Below are 11,702 nucleotides of genomic sequence, written 5' to 3' on the forward strand. Positions count from 1 at the left end.
TCAGAGCCTCAATTTCTCTAGCCATCCAGCATTCCTGACACCTACCAGCCTTGCCCTTCACCCTAACAGGACCATACTGTCTCTGGACTCTAGTTATCTCATTTTTGAAGGTTGCCCACTTCCCCATTATCCACTAACCCTAACCCAAGAACATTAGCCCCCAGAAAACTTTTGCAAGGTCTTGCCTAATACCATTAAAATTGGTATTCGTCCAACTTACACTCTAACTTTTAGATCAAATCTATCCTTTTCCATCGCCACTTCCAAACTAATTGAATTATAATGACAAGCCCCAAAGTTCTCCCCCACTGACACCTCGGTCGCTTGCCTGCCTTATTTCTCAAGAGTAGATCAAGTTTTGCATCTTCTCTAGTAGGTACATCCAGATACTGAATAAGAATTTTTTTAATGTACACACTTAACAAATTCCCATCGATCTAAACCCCTAACACTATTACCGTCCCAGAGAGTTAAAATCCCTGACCATAGCCAACCTGTTATTGTTATAGATAACTGAGATTAGATTCTCTACAGTGTGGAAACAGGCCCTTTGGCCCAACAAGTCCATACCGCCCTTTGCAGACCCATCCCCCTATAACCCACACACACCCCTGAACACTACGGGCAATTTAGCATGGCCAATCCACCTAACCTGCTCATCTTTGGACTGTGGGAGGAAACCGGAGCACCCGGAGGAAACCCACGCAGACATGGGGAGAATGTGCAAACTCCACACAGACAGTCACCCGAGGCTGGAATCGAACCCGGGTCCCTGGCGCTGTGAGGCTGCAGTGCTAACCACTGAGCCACCGTGCCGCCCCTTCTCCTGAGATTATTTCCCATTGGTTCTAGACTCACCATCCAGGAAACTGCCCGATCTATTGCCACCCTGTAGCAATTTTGTTAGTTTCAATGAGGTCATTTCTCGTTGTTAGAGATTCTAGGGAATACAGACCCAATTTTCCCCAATCTCTCCTTGTTAAATAATCTTACTACCCCAGAGATTAGTCTAGTGAATCTTTGATGTACCCCTCTAATAGTAAGCATATGATCCTTTGGATAAGGGGTGATGGTGAACTATCACCTTCGACTGCTGCAGTCCATGTTCTTCAGAATTTGCCTCCCACAGGGTGAATTACCTCAGGCAGCAATACTCATGATATCTGCTGTAAAACATTAGAAACTGGGTGTGAATATTGAAGAAGCCAATAAACATTTATTAGAACTAATTATTATTTACAAGCTTTGACTTTTTAAAATCAATTTCATTGTTAGAAAGCATTATAATTAGATTAGGCTATTTACGAACATTAGGCACATAAGTGTATCACACACTAATGCTAATCTTTTATGTTACAACACAGTAGTAAGTGTGTAGTAGAGTGTCAAGCTTAAAGTGATCTGGGATAAGATGGAGATAACAAGGTGTAGAACTGGATAAACACAACAGGTCAAGCAGCATCAGAGGAGCAAGAAAGCTGACGTTTCAGACCTAGACCCTTCTTCAGAAAGTAGGGGGAGAAGAAGGCTCTGAAAGGAAGAGAAGGGGAGGCAGATAGAAGATAGATAGACGAGAAGATAGGTGGAGAGGAGACAGACAAGTCAAAGAGCTGGGGATGGATACAGGAAAGGTGAGTGCAGGTGGGCAGTTTTGGAGCGGATAGGTCATTCCAGGGAGGATGGACAGGTCAAGGGGGCAGCTTGAGGTTAGTAGGTAGGAGACTGGGGGTGGGGCTTGAGGTGGGACGAGGGGATAGGTGGGAGGAAGGACAGGTTAGGAAGGTGGGGACAAGCTGGGCTGGCTTTGGGATGCAGTGGGGGGAGGGGAGATTTTGAAGCTTGTGAAATCCACATTGATACCATTGGGCTGCAGGGTTCCCAAGCGGAATATGAGTTGCTGTTCCTGCAACCTTCGGGTGGCATCATTGTGGCACTGCAGGAGGCCCAGTATGTTCATGTCGTCTAAGGAATGTGAGGGGGAGTTGAAATGGTTCGCGACTGGGAGGTGTTGTCTATTGCGAACTGAGCATAGGTATTCTGCAAAGCGGTCCCCAAGCCTCCGCTTGGTTTCCCCGATGTAGAGGAGGCCACACTGGGTACAGCTGATTCAGTATTCCACATTGGCAGATGTGCAGGTGAACATCTGCTTGATGTAGAAAGTCTTCTTCGGGCCTGGGATGGGGGTGAGGGGGGAGGTGTTAGGGGCAGGTGTAGCACTTCCTGTGGTTGTAGGAAAAAGTGCCGTGTGTGTGGGTAAGATGGAGCTTGGGATTTTTATACCCTCAGGTCATGTGGCATGAAGCAGTGATGATTTCATGAGCATGTCTCTTAAAGGCATGCTGGTAGCCTGTGAGACAAAACACATCTTCCTGTTTCCAAAGATAAAAGAAATTTAGATGGGTACATGAATAGGATGGGTTTAGGAGGATGCACGTCAAATGCTGGCAAATGAGACTAGATTTATTTAGGATATCTGAGATAATGGGAACTGCAGATGCTGGAGAATCCAAGACAACAAAATGTGAGGCTGGATGAACACAGCAGGCCAAGCAGCATCTCAGGAGCACAAAAGCTGACGTTTCGGGCCTAGACCCTTTATCAGAGAGCATTTATTTATTTAGCATATCTGGCTGGCATGGACGAGTTGGAGTGAAGGGTCTGTTTCCATGTTGTACAGCTCTATGACTATAAATTCTAGTCAAATATATATGGTTGTACATAGGCACATGTCAGCAGTTTGATAATTAAATTAACAGCCTAAGCAGATTTTACAGGATTAACATTTCAAACTTGGATATCACGGCTCAGAGCGTTGATACCCCACCTAGACCTGGAGATTGTACACCCATGTGGAGAGGTACCTGTTGTTCTCTTGTTTGACGACTTGGCGGTTTTGCTACTGGATGTTGTCACTCCATGCCACTACATAATCCTCATATGGCCAGTGTGATCGTCTCCACTCTCCTCGTTCATGGTTGGAATGCTGGCTTTGGTCCCCTCACAAATTTGTTTCTCAATTTCCCGTTGACTATTTGGGCATCCAACGTACAACATAATAAGGTCGTCATCACTTACTTATTTCTCAATTCCACTCAAATAACTTCACTGGATACAATCCCAGGAATACCCTCCATAAGTACAGCTGTAATGTTATCCTTGATCAAAAACACCACTTCCCCTTTTCTCATGCCTCCCTTTCTATCCTTCCTGTGGCATCTCTACCCTGGAACATTATGCTGCCAGTCCTGTCCATCCCTGAGCCAGCTTTCTGTAACAGCTATATTATCCCAGTCTCCTAACAATGCTCTGAATTCATCTGCCTTACCGGTCAGGTGGCTCAAATTGAAAGAAATGCAGTTTAATTGATCAATCCTATCTTTTTCTCTGCCTTGCTCCTGCCTGCCTTGATTGTTTGACTTGCTCTTTTTCTCAACTGCACCAGCCTCAGACTGATCTCTGTTTTCACGGTCTCTCTGTTCCCGCCTCTGGCACCACTGTCACAATGACCCCAAACCCCACCTTACCAGTTTAAATCCTCCCAAGGTAGCTCTAGCAAACAAAGGGTGGCACAGTGGTTCGTTCTGCAGCCTCACAGCACTAGGGATCCAGGTTCGATTCCAGCCTTGGGTGACTGTCTGTGTGGACTGAGCACATTCTCCCTGTGTCTGTGTGGGTGTGCTCTGGTTTCATCTCACACCCCAAAGATGTGCAGGTTATGTGGATTAGCCATGCTGAACTATCTGTTGTGTATAGGCTTGGTGATGAGCCATGGGAAATTCAGGGTTATAGTGTAGGGGAGTGATTCTATATGGAATACATTTTAGAGGGCCAAAGAGGACTTGATGGGCCAAATGGCCTGCTCCAGGCCTGTGGGAATTTTATGGTATAACAGTCCCTTTCTAATTTAGGTCTAACCCATCCTTATATTGGTCACTTTTAACCCAGAAGAGACCCCAATGATCCAAAAAATGTGAATCCTTCTCCCCTGCACTGGCTCCTCAGCCAGGCACTCATCTGCTCTATCCTCCTATTGCTACTTTCACTAGCATGTGGCACTGGGAGTAATCCAGATATTACTGTCCTCAAGGACTTACCTTTTAAGTTCCTCCCTCATTTCCTATATTCTCTCCTCAGAACCTCACCCCTTTTCTCTTACTATGTACCAATGTGAACAACGGCCTCCTACTGGTCGCTCGCTCAGTTGAGCATATTCCAAACTCTCACTGCTACATCCCTGACCCAGCTTATGTCATGCTGTAGCCACAGAAACATCTGTCTATGCTCCTGGCTAGAGAGTCCCCTAACACAATTGTCTGCTTGGAATCTGATATACCGTTGGCTACAGTAATGCCAGTATCGGTACCAGAGACAGTAGGAACTGCAGATGCTGGAGAATCTGAGATAACAAGGTGTAGAGCTGGATGAGCACAGCAGGCCAAGCAGCATCAGAGGAGCAGGAAGGCTGACGTTTCGGGTCTGGACCCTTCTTCAGAAATTTCTGAACGTCAGCCTTCCTGCTCCTCTGATGCTGCTTGGCCTGCTGTGCTCATCCAGCTGTACACATCAGTACCAGAAACCTGGCTGTCCGTGATACATTCCTTGAGAGTCCATCACCTCCTGCATTTTCCAAAACAATGTACTTTTCTGAGATAGGGATATCCACAGGAGACACTTGCACTACCTGCCTACCTTTCCTAACTTTCCAAGATGTAAATCATCTATCCAACTGTATGCATGGTTTATCTACCTTCTTGAAACTACCATCCATCACAACTTCTGGCTCCTGTTAATTCCTAATGGATCCTAACTGCCACTCCAACCAGCCCATACAATCCAATATCAAGCAAACGTGCTTTCTGCAGATGCAATCATCAAGAACACTGAAATTTTCCCGAATCTCCCACATCTGTCAAGAAGAGCACACCATAGTACTAAGGGCCACCTTTGCACCCTAACAATTGACACACCCAGAAAACAGCAGTCGAACTTCTCTAAAAACACTGCTCTGGGATAAGTTAGTGCCTAATGTTTCATTTTGAGAAAAAAGCTTATCAATAGACAGATTTCGATGAAGCAAGTATACAATAAAAGGGGGGAAATGATTTAGAAGAGAGTTTTCAGAGTGCAAGACCTGCTTTCAGAGTAGGATTCAAGATGGTGATGGGAGAAAGCCATGACTGTTACATCTGACAAGAAGAGCACACCATAGTACTAAGGGCCACCTTTGCACCCTAACAATCGACACACCCAGAAAACAGCAGTCGAACTGCTCTAAAAACACTGCTCTGGGATAAGTTAGTGCCTAATGTTTCATTTTGAGAAAAAAAAGTATTCACTGTTGTAGATTTACAAAGAAAAAGCAGATTAGGATTTATGTTTTGTCAGTCTTTAATAAAACCCGCTTAGCTGATTCCCAACTGTGAGCAGCTCTGATAATGCAATCTCTCCAAGGTCAGAATTTCACTGTCTGTTTGTTTTTTCTTTAGACCTAACCCTTATGTCCAGAGATGCTTGTCATTTCACAGCACAGGCAGCCAGTTGTGAAAGTTCACTGCCTGGGTAATACGCTGTGAGCCTCCAGCTTTTTCAACCTTCCAAATATCCTCCTGTTGGCTGTCTTTTAAAGTTCAGATGTATTGAATTTTTTTTCAAAGTTCCAAAGCAAAGAAACGATTTAAAGAACAGTATTTATTGCTCCAAGAAATCAAGGAAATGAGGTTCAGCATGAAAGATAACTCAAAAAAGGAGCAGCTGTAACAGTCATGGCTTTCTCCCATCACCATCTTGAATCCTACTCTGAAAGCAGGTCTTGCACTCTGAAAACTCTCTTCTAAATCATTTCCCCCCTTTGTATTCCTGCACCTTTAAAGGGCCATTCAAACTTTTCCCTCTTTCACTCCAGTTTAGTTCCCCTGTTCCCTGCTCACTGTACATCTCCTGTTCCATTGAAAACTGTGAGGTGCCTGTTTGTTTTTGTAAGGAAACCTACATAAATACCAGTTACTGCTGTGATAATGATACTGCTTTGATTCTCAGCCCTGTCCTTCAGCATTAGAGCTGACTTAAGCAAACATGAGCAAGGTTCCAAAGTACTGCCCCGTTCCAATTTAGAAACTCAAAATCCATTAAAGACTATGAAACACATGCCCTTTGAAATCTGGAAAAATATCACAAGAGGAATTGAGAAGGGGGCTAAGTTATTTAGATAATTTGTTCTAATGTTGATTTGGCTTTCTAATAAGTTTCTGTGTGTCATAGAAGAGGGCCAATGGCCTAGTGATATTATTGCTGGACTTTTAATCAGAGGCCCAGATAACATTCTGGGGACCCAAGTTCAAATGCTGCTACAGCACCTGGTGGAATTTGAATTCAGTAAATATCTGGAATTAAGAATCTAGTGATGACCTCGAATCGATTGTTGGGAAAATCCCATCTGTTTCACTAATGTCCCATTAGGGAAGGAAATTCCATCCTTACCTGGTCTGACTTACATGTGACTCCAGGCCCACAGCAATGTGGTTGACTCTGTGCCTTCTGAGCACTTAGGGACGGACAATAAATGCTGGCTTAGCCAGAGATCCCCTCATCCTGTGAACAAATAAAGGATTTATTTGCCATGTTGTATTAATTCAACAAGATTTATTTTGTACAATTCTCTTTGCCGTATTCTCTGCTTTACCCTCGATGCCATCAGCCATTGCTGTTTTGTACAAAACTCTGACCATTAGTAAAGTGTTTGTCTAGGATCAACAGGGAACTCAAAAACAGCCAATGTTCTTCATCAGTTCCATAGACATGATTAGTGTTCAGTGGTGATAGCACCAGTCAGCTTACGATCCCCCAATGTAACCCAGCCCAAGGCCATCTGCATCAGTTGTAGAACCTCACCCATTCACACAGCCACAGGGAACTAAGTCAATACAGGTGGAATCATTTGGCATCCTACAGTGTTTCAATGAAGCTGAACGTATGCTGGGAGAGCAGAATCTCATTTTCCACTTCGATGTTTTTCAACTCTGGGACTCAATATTGAGTTCCACAACATCAGCGTATGACCCTGTACTCCTGTTTTGCAAACTACCCCAGCCAAGTCTTGTTGTATTCACTCTCAACAGAGTGGACTATTGTCTCATTTTCAAAGTTAACATTGGCACCTATTTTATGTCTCTATCACTCCTTTACCACCATTGTCTCTGCCTTTGTCTTTTGCTCTGGGCATTGTCGCAATCTGTTCCATTTGCCCTTCTTTTTTCAGCTCCTTTCAGGTACAAAAAAGTCTCAAATCACCATCCCTATTTCTTACTCCACAGGACCTGCTGTGGTGCTGCAGAACTTCCTTTTTATATTTCACTTATATAGTGCCTGGTGATAGTATTCCAATGCCCTTTGTAAACTGTGGGTGATTGGGCTGAAGGCACTGCTGGATGATACGTGGGTTACCCATGGCTTCCTGGGATATTCTGGACATGAAATTGGAACGCAGGTCTGACTTGATCTGGATGGGCAGACCATGTCTGTTGAAAAATTCGACCAATTCCCTGAATTTGGCTCACAAGAGATTCTGGAAAACAGGTCATCATAACTTTGGTGGTAAGGATACAGCTTTAGCCCCCTTTGCTTTGGGCAGGATGCCACATAATTCACTAATACCTTCCCGAATTGTTCCCCAAAAGCCACCGTGAGATTTGTAAGTGCTGGTCTTCCTTTGTGCTGCGATGGTAGGTTAATCTCACACCTACAGCATGTACCAGCTGCCTGCTACAGCAAACACACTGCGTGTGTTTCAAACAAATGGACATGTGAGGGGAATTATCCTCTGAGGAAGGGGGTGAGGGGTGGAGGCAGTGAATGAACTGCTGCCAGTCAGCTGTCCTGGTCCAGTCAGTCAAGGGCAGACTCTGCACACAGTTCAAGAGCTTGATCCTGGTCAATTGTCTGTGGTGGTTATGATCAGGGGCTCATTTCTGACTACAGTCTGGGGGATGGAGTGCTGTTAGCCTGGTACAGCATTGTAAGCAGTCAGGGGGAGTCACAAAGTGTAATTTGTGGAGGTGCAACATGAGTAGTCAAGGATCTTGTCAGCCATTAGTTGTAGCAGTCCATCAAAGCCAGGCCAGCGTTGAATGGCGATCAATCCTTGGGGTGTACACATTGGGAAGAGCTGGGAGAGAAGGATGCTCTACTCTTAAAGATGCTGCACACGGATGCATGGATTTAGGTGGGGACAAGAATAGTGATGGTGGGTGCCACTCAAAGTATCGGGGGATGCAGTAGAGAATGGGAAAACGTGGAAAATTACAAAGGAGTGGACTTGCCAGTGACCACCACCAGGGTCTCCAATGGGAACAGTGTACACAACAACAATGGGCATCTTAATACTGAGGAACAGGGCCTGGAGGTGGATGTCCCTGTGGTGAGAGTCCACATTGGTGGGGTTGGTTGGGGTGGAGAGTACATTGGGAGGGTTACCCCAAGCCGCACCCCCAGCTACCTACTAACCTCATCCCACCTCCTTGACCTGTCCGTCTTCCCTGGACTGACCTATCCCCTCCCTACCTCCCCACCTATACTCTCCTCTCCACCTATCTTCTTTTCTCTCCATCTTCGGTCCGCCTCCCCCTCTCTCCCTATTTATTCCAGAACCCTCACCCCATCCCCCTCTCTGATGAAGGGTCTAGGCCCGAAACGTCAGCTTTTGTGCTCCTGAGATGCTGCTTGGCCTGCTGTGTTCATCCAGCCTCACATTTTATTATCCCCATTTCTAACCTTATGATGGAGAGAAGGTAATTGAAGTAGCAGTTGAAGATGTTTGGACCTAGGACGCCACTCTGACGAACTCAATGAACAAAGAACAGTATGGAGACCAAGGCTGGTGAGCCTTCATGAAGAGTCTTCTTTCAAAACTTTCCCTCTGTTTTCTTCCCACAGATGCTACCAGCTCTGTTGAGTTTCTCCAGCAATTTCCATGGGAGTGGAAAACTTTTCTTGATTTTATAAGACTGAATATGTATCAAAATTATAATTTATCTGTTTCTGTGAAACAAAATATAACACCTTTGAAATCTAAAGCACAATTCTGTCATTTCCGTTGTGAAATTATTTATAGCTTCTTAAATCCTCCAACTACGCCAGACACCCATTTCAAACTAGCAGTCCTGTTGCATTTGTCTATTGTCTATCCATCATAAAGTAAATGTGGGGACAAAGCCTAGATTTTGTGAATTATTATACTGAATAAGCTATTTCTTAAATGATATAGTTGCATTGCAATGTATTATTATTAAAAGTATTCAAAGATGCTTTGGATCTAATGGTCTGACCTTTCATCAGGAATGAATTAAAGTATATCGAACTTAGAACATAGAACTGTATAGCACAGGAAGGGGTCCTTTGGCCCACAGTTTGAGCAGAAAATGACGCCAAATGAAACTACTTCCTTCTGCATATCCTGGGTCCATTTCCTCCATTCCTTTAATATTCATGTGCTTATTTAAAATGGCCTAAATACCCCTGTTGCATATACCCCTATCACCTTCCCTGGCATAGCAGTGTGTTCAAGATTCCTACCACACTCTGTATAGAAAAATTGTCCCTCAGATCTCCTTTGAACTTCCCCCCTCTCACCTTAAATGCATGCCCCCTAATATTAGACATTTCAACACTGGGAAAAAGATTCTGACCACCAACGCTATGCATGCACCTCATAATTTTCTAGATATCTATCAAGTCTCCCATTAGCCTCCACTGCTGGAGAGAAAACAATTCAAGCTTTTCTCGCATTTCCTTTTGGCTCATACCCTCTAGCCCTGTTCACATCTTCGTAAACCTTTTCTGTACCCTCTCTAAAGCCTCCATATCCTTCCTGTAATGTGGAGACCAGAACTAAAAGTAGTAGTAAACTAATGCATCTTGACCTTATTGAAATAGTATTTTCAGACTTTATTTGGCCTGTTGGAATTTTTCTGGAGACAGATCCATTTGAGATATTCAACGAGGCATTAGTTTAGTGAAAGGGTAGGGGAATGGCACTGTCATGATGTTCATTTGGAGCACTGTGCAAACATGATGGGTTGAATGGCATTCTTCTGCATTCTAACAATTCTGTAGTTTCTACTTGTCCAATCTCAATCCAAATCCAGTTAAATACATTTCCAATAAAGCAAAATTGACTTTACTACAAAGATAGAGTTTACCATGTATAACTAATAAATTGTGTCAGTGAGGGAGGAAAGAGAAGTGGATTTGAGGCAAATGATCGTTTTGAATGGTGGCATGGTCTTTACAAGCCATGTGATCAACTCCTTCTCTTACATTCCAGCAACCACTCGTATTTCCAGTAAAATAATGGCTTCATCACCTGGGGAATTAAAGTTTAGTATCTGTCACAAAACGTTAAAAAATTGCCGCTCTGGCTTTATATTGTGGTGCAGAAGTTAAGTAATAAGCATCCATAATATGAAGATTAAAAGGAACGAATCATGAAATCCAGCTTTCTAAGCAGGTTTATCCAACCAATTAACACACCAGGATGCTCACTTTGAAACATCTGCCTGATATCAGCACAAGATTTAGGGTATTGCAAATCATTTTTAATATTCATATAAATGATAGAATAGTACATTAAACCACAAATCCACTGTTTGTTATGGATCAGACCAAACCCCCCGAAAATATTCAGAAGATCGTCTTGACTCTAACTTTTTTTAATTTTAAAAGGCAAATGAGTTGTGTTTCAGATGCAATTTGATCTGTCAAATTGGTATATTTAAAGCAATATATTCTTTATTCATCCACTACAGTTAAAATACAACAAAAAGACAGAGGAATTGGAATAACTTATCTCTACTGGAAAACTTAACAGAATAATGGATACAGTGATTATTACCACTGAACTGTTCCAATACAGTAACATCCCATGAACACATGTGTGGCAAAAGGCAATTTCAGAACACAGATTGTCTCACATCCAACTCCACAGCAGGCAGAGTACCCCTAGCTTTTGGATGAGACTGAGAGAGGGTCCTCCTCTTTAAGGCCTCAACAGCAACTGTTGAAAGTTAAACAAAAGATCCTGGTTCCATGAGAGTTTGATTACACCCATTCACGCTGCATCTATTGTTCCAACTTTGAACAAAAGCGCAGGGCCTCACAAGCCGTTTACTGAGTTGTTTCTGATAGACTCTCAGTATTGCTGCCTGGAAAAGTCTCTTCAAAAAAAAATCCAGGGCAAAATTACCTTTTATACCCACAGCATCATCTCTTGTTCCGTGGCATCTAAGACTCACTAAAAATAACCTTGTGCCGGGGTATGTATTGTTCAGTAACCATCATATTAATACAAGCAATATCAAGGTCAGTCTCACTAAGAAACACCAAGAATGCAATTATATCTTTAGAAATCTAATTGCAATTTTAAAAAAAAAGTCTCAGTTTGGTAACTGAGCTGCTGAACAACATTTTGATGCTCATATTAGTATCTTCTCCACAACTTTAACAAACTTCTGGTCGCCCTGCTATAGAAAGGAGATTATTAAACTAGGGAGAGTGCAGAAAAGATTTACTAGGATGCTACCTGGACTAGAAGGTTTGACTCCAATGCAGAAGCTGGATTGGCTGGGACATGTTTCTCTGGAGCGTCGGAATCTGAGGGATGATCTTATAGAGGCCTTTAAAATCATGACAGGCATAGATAACAGCCAACA

This window comes from Stegostoma tigrinum, chromosome 8 (assembly GCF_030684315.1).
Source record: "Stegostoma tigrinum isolate sSteTig4 chromosome 8, sSteTig4.hap1, whole genome shotgun sequence".
In the NCBI taxonomy this organism is placed as follows: Eukaryota; Metazoa; Chordata; class Chondrichthyes; order Orectolobiformes; family Stegostomatidae; genus Stegostoma; species Stegostoma tigrinum.